Source organism: Amblyomma americanum, chromosome 1, assembly GCF_052857255.1.
Source record: "Amblyomma americanum isolate KBUSLIRL-KWMA chromosome 1, ASM5285725v1, whole genome shotgun sequence".
Classification (NCBI taxonomy): Eukaryota; Metazoa; Arthropoda; class Arachnida; order Ixodida; family Ixodidae; genus Amblyomma; species Amblyomma americanum.
Window position 1 is genome coordinate 28,966,800 of NC_135497.1, and position 6,000 is coordinate 28,972,799.

Sequence of the window (6,000 nt, forward strand, 5' to 3'; positions counted from 1 at the left end):
CCGAAGGCAATTACTTAACCTGTTCTGGTTGCAATAAGGCGTTTCGTTATAAAAAAATATGTTCAGGAGTTACTGCAAAATCTGCTGCCGGAAGAGGGTTTAGAGCTTACGCCGACTGGCGCTATCTGCATTGTCGTTCTCAGAGCGGTACAGACTCAGAAAATGAAAAGGCGTGTTCGTCAAGAACTCTCGAGCAGGGCTTTGCGAAAATAGAGAGCTTGTTGCCTATTAAGAACGTAATCAGCTCACTTTCTCGTAGATTAGATGAGTTGCTGTTGCTGAAAACTAATGTTGAGCCGCAAGAGGAATCAGTCAAAAGTGTACATGCCTCTATTTCTTTCTTCTTTGGGAACTATGATGAGTTAGTTAAATCCACTGCTGTCCAGCAGACCACAATCTAGAAGCTTCAAGATGAAGCGGTTACACTGAACACCGCAGTGGCGGGCTAAAATAAACAACTACAACACCTTCAGAAAGAGATTAATAACATGGAACAATATAGCAGGCTGCAGAACTTAGAAATACAGAGCTTCTCTCTTAATGTCACCAAGCGTCTGAGGCACTAAAGTGCTTAGCAGAGACGTTGAAAATTGAGTTGACTCAAGTATTAAAGCAGCTCATTGGCTCCCGCAGAAAAAAGAAAAAAAGACAATTCTGCAGGTTAGATTCACTTCTGTCGCTTCAAAAGAAAAATGAATGAGTCATCGAAGCCAGATCACGCCCCTAGTGAAAAAGAGGCAGCTACCTGAAATGTACTTTAACGACAACCTCGCCACATCAAACAGGAAACTGTTTTGGGAGACTATGGAGAAACAAAGGCAAGGCAATAAATTTTAAATTTGTTCTTGCCAATCATGGAAAAAATTTTCTAGGAAGACCGAAGTCACTTCTCATTTTCGAATCCACAATTCTACCGATTTAGATAAACTAGTTAGAATCATGAATTGTCCTTTCTCCTATTGCGCCAAAGGAGGATGCTATCTGTGTACTTCTTGTAAACATACGTAGCTTGCGAAACATAGGAATGAATTTTTGGCTGTTGACAACAGTAAGAATACTATTGATGCATTCGTACTTACCAAAATTAACACCCCTTCCACACTTCTCTCCTCTTTTTCTTTACCCAGGTACTCTAGTTTCTCTTTCACACGCTCCACTGGGATAGGCGGCGCCATTCTTGTTTCTGTTCACAGCAGATGGAATGCCAACCCTTTAGAGCCAAATTTTGCTTTGCAGAATACGTTGCATTGCTGATATTATTCTCAAGTTCGGAGGTTACTTTTCTAGGAATTTACAGGTGTCCTTCCCAAAATGTTAATAAATTTCTTTCTTAGCTCGACCATTTTTTGGGCTCCGTACTACCAAATCATGGTATATGCCTTATTGAAGACTTCCTATTGACACCTTGTCTCCATCACTTTCATCTCTTTGAGAATAAATAAATACCTTGGCGAAACACAGTATTTAACCAACGATAAAAGACTACACAAGAGAAGAGTACGTGGGAAACGTTTTCGTAACTTCTTGTATTGATAACATCAATATAAGAGCTCCGTTTGCCCAGTCTTTCTCGTCGGTAATTACATACAAACTTTCAGGTCATTACTTTGTAGGCTCTCGTATCCTTTTTTCTTCTTTAAATAAATCATACCCTAATGAGGAGCGAATTTCATATAGAGACACTGCCACATTCGATGACCTTATAGAACTTTAACTGCGTCTTGTTGCATAAGAACGTTAATTCTTTTAACGTGTACGTCAGATTTGTGCAGCTTATCCATTCCATAACTGCCTTACTACAAAAGGTCAAAGTGATCAAAAAACGCAACCCAAATCTTCCTTCGGTAACAAGCGACGTTCTAAAGGCCATTGAAGAAAAAGACGCCCTTTGGACACGTTGCAAGCGTATTCCCAACAACATACGCTTCAAGGATAATTTCAGGTTGTTGAGAAATAAAGTTACTGCCATGATTCGAGCCTCGAGACGCAACTACTTCAATTCGGCTTTTCGTAACCACCGACATTCTTCACATAAAATTTGGCCAACTATCAATTTCCCCTCTGGACGAAACCCAAAACAATCTATTAGCGATTCATTTCCTAAATCTTTCAAAGACGCGCCTTCAGCGGCCTCTGAGTTTATTGCATTTTCCGTTCAGGTTTCCAGAAAGTTTCCTTTATTACACTATGAGGTTCCACGGTCTTTATAATGCACAGCTTCTTTAGCTTTTCTCCCCTCTATTACACCCCAGGGCCTTTATAGCATAACTTTTAACTTCAATTCGAAGAACGATGGAGGTATTGACAATATCAGAATGAGTAACCTCCAACGTAATTTTATGAGATTGCAATCGGTACATCTTTTTATGTTGAACAGTTTTATTACTGAATGCTTCATTCCACAAAATTCAAAAGTTGCTATAGTTAAACCGTTACATAAAAGTGGCTCTTTAAAGGCTATTGAATATTACTGTCCTATTTAAATTCTACCTGCGATTGCGAGATTTTCGAGAAGCCCCTATTCGTAGTTTGGTACCGTTTTGTTATCATTAATAATATCCTATCACAGGCGCAGTTTGCTCACATTGAAGGTAAAGGAACGATTTTCTTATTAGAAAGTTTACTGATATTTACTCAAGTTTTCATAATAACAAATTCGCATGTGGTCTGTTTTTGGACAACAGCCAAGCTTTTGATTGTGTTCGCCATGACCTATTGCTAGAGAAACTTGATGTCATAAGGTTTAGGGGTTCGTTTATTGATTTGCTGAAAGACTGTCTTTTTTTTCTAATCGGGCTCATGTGTAGAAATAAGCGGGCATCGAAGTTCAGAATCATATTTGTGGGCAGGTGTTCTACAGGGCTCTGTTTTATCGCCTTTGCTTTTCAACTTATTTGTAAATGATTTATCAAATGCTTTAGCAAAATGTTACATTTTTCAATACGTTAATAAGACACTATTGTTGTCAACAAATGTTTCGCTGTCTCTGGCCAAGGATGCTCTTAGAGCAGATGCGATGCATGTTATGGACTGATTCTTAATTCTATTTCAAATAATCAACCCAAAACAAAACTCATTTGTTTCCATAATCCCCATAAAAAGCTTTCCTTTGTTGAACCGTTGTTTTTACATTCCTCGCATTGTCTTAGTTGCTATTGCATTTCTAATAATTTTTTAAATAGTGTCATGTACATGGTACACTTTTTCACAAAGATATGTCTTGGAATAGTCATCTTACCGTAGTATGTAACAAGCTTCGTGGCTTATCGTGTCTTCTATACAATGTTCGAGATTTATTACGTTTTCAGACTCGCAACCTTATTGCACAATTCCTTCTTTATGGTATCCTCAGATTTGGAGTCACTGTGTATTAACGCTGCTCAAAGACTTGGCGGATGAAATTAAATGCTATACTAAGGAACATCCTTCGATCCCTGGCACACAACATGGACGTTTCACCTGAATACAATTTATTTTTTATTTTTACAGGTGCCCTCTTTTGAAGCCCTCTTCCTTGATGTAGTTATTCCTGCTCACTTTTGGGAGAGTGCATTTTTGGTTCCTTTTATTACTGTTCGTCGTTTTTGACATCATCGTTTTACGGTACCTCGCTGCTACACTCATTATGGCCGCTTCACTCGTTACTATCATATACCCAAAATTTTCAGTTCTCTGCCTCATTCAACCTTTTCAGTTTCTTCGCTGTCACAATTAAAACTTTTCTTAAAAACCCTTATGTCGGTAACTTAAAATGTTTCTTTGTTCTTGTTTACTTTTGGTATTAAGGCCTATCGGGCCGCCGCGGTGGCTCACCAGTTATGGCGCTCGGCTGCTGACCTGAGAGACGCGGGTTCGATCCCGGCCACGGCAGTCGAATTTCGATGGAGACATATTTGATCCAACTGAACAAATTTCAGGTGGCTGCCCAGCGAGGCAATGCAAAGAAAACCCTTTTTCTGCAAATCAAAATTCAACAAACTTTTATCTATGAGTGTACTTTGTGCCGAACTTGACATCAGGTAGCTTGCAACTGTGTGGTAAAGATCCCTATTCTCACACTTGAATTTTTCAGGAATATGAGTGAGACTGCCTGTGGGATTACCTGTAGTGTCTTGCACTGTAGACACAATTTTCATGAACTGGTACAAAGCTGTTTGCAGCGGGGCATATTTGTCTTTTGTTTCTGCAGCTTTATTGGAGAATAAAAGTATTTTGCATTTCAAGAAATATTCCTACCTCCGTTGCTTATGACTTACGAGTTCTGCAAGGTGTAAAATTGCTGTCGCAGCTACTGATGATTACTGGGCACCGTGGAGTTATTGCATAGAAGTGAATGTGGTCTGTCAAATTCGCATGCTTTAATGACATATTCAGAACTTAGTGTGCACTGTTTTCTGCAGGAAACATGCCCAGTTGGGCTATAAATTCGTCTGTGGTCTGTACAGTATCCTTCCGCAACGTAAACCGTCTCTATGGCAAGCTTGAAGAATTTCTTGTGAAGACTGCATTTATGGCATTAATAAAATCACCCCGAATTGGATACGCTTTACCACTGTGGTTGCTGACTGCTTCATAGATTCATGCATATAACATACGACAAACGTATGTCAGATTTCGGACATTCTGCGGGCTTTTAATAAACCCATGACACCGAGAGATGTACTTGGTGGTTGTAGTTCTAGCCTGCTTCATGATGGTGGAGAAGGCAATATACCTGCGAATATCTTCAAAAGATCCGCTGGCGAATATCCGGGATGGTTATCTCTCGGCGGATCTATCCCACGGATAACCGTATGCCCAATGAAGGACATACCTCGGACATCCGATGAATGCACAGTGGTTGATTGGGGTTCACGAAACTCGACGCCGCACTTTTGTCTCTGCGGTCTTAACGCTTCTTCCTTGGACACCTGGGCACTCAGGGGTTGACGGCAATGAGCTGCTGACCAGCCAGCTCGCCGTGAAACTCTTGTCCAGGCACCACTCATCCCCTGGCCCAGGTACTGCCCCTTCGCGCCATCATCGAAGAGTATTACAGTGCTCTCCGCCTTGATCGTTAACTATCTCTCAGCCTGATCTTTCTGTGCAGGAGGATCACATACTTTCATCGCGATCCTTCCCTACTGCCCTGCCTCTGATGCCAAACCCTCACAACGTTTTTTCTTCTGCCCAGTTGTCTGCAACCCGATTTCCTGTCATCAACTAGCCCGCCTCTCTCTATTATTCTTTCCCACTCCTCTCACAATCTCGGAACCTAGCGGGACTGGTTTGGAGCCGTAGGTGGCGACTAACAGGGCCTGCTCGTGCAGCAGGCGTTGATGCCCTAGCTGTACCAGAAGTTTTACAACTAAAGCTCCCTGCATTGGCTGTCTCTTGAAGCCCTGCACTGGTCTCATTATCGAAGCGCGAACTCATCTCTATCCTACCAGTGTCGGCAAAACGCCCATATAAGCATCACCTGCACGGTTTTACCTGTACAGATGGCGTCGCGATCTTTCATCTCTCTACTGCCCTTTCCCTGACGCCTACCTCTCTATGCAGTTTATTTTCATGCCCTTTCGTCTCAAATCGGGTTTCTTTCCTACCCCTCCCACACTCGCGGCTCGACAGGCCTGGACGACGAACAGCACGACAGCGGCGTCTTAGTGCCTAAGTGTTGTGCCTAAATAAAGTCACAGACAACTACTATGAAAAACAGGGCGGAGTCTGACAATGCGCTGAACGCTTACGCGATTGTTGAGTGAAGGAACGAATATTCAGCGCCGTGGCAACTTCCATTTGTGTGGCAGCGTTCGTGTTCAATACATATGGCCTCCAAGACAGCGAGATGCGGCGATGTTCAGCCGGTCTCATCAAACCATGTTTTAACTCCCCGATCAATCAATGAGACTCACCGCAACCTCTCTGTGTGAGACATTTGGCATCATTGCGTAGTCGGAGTGGGAATGGAAGCAGAATTAAAATAGATTGCGGAGTGAAAGGTAATAGACTTAGAACTGA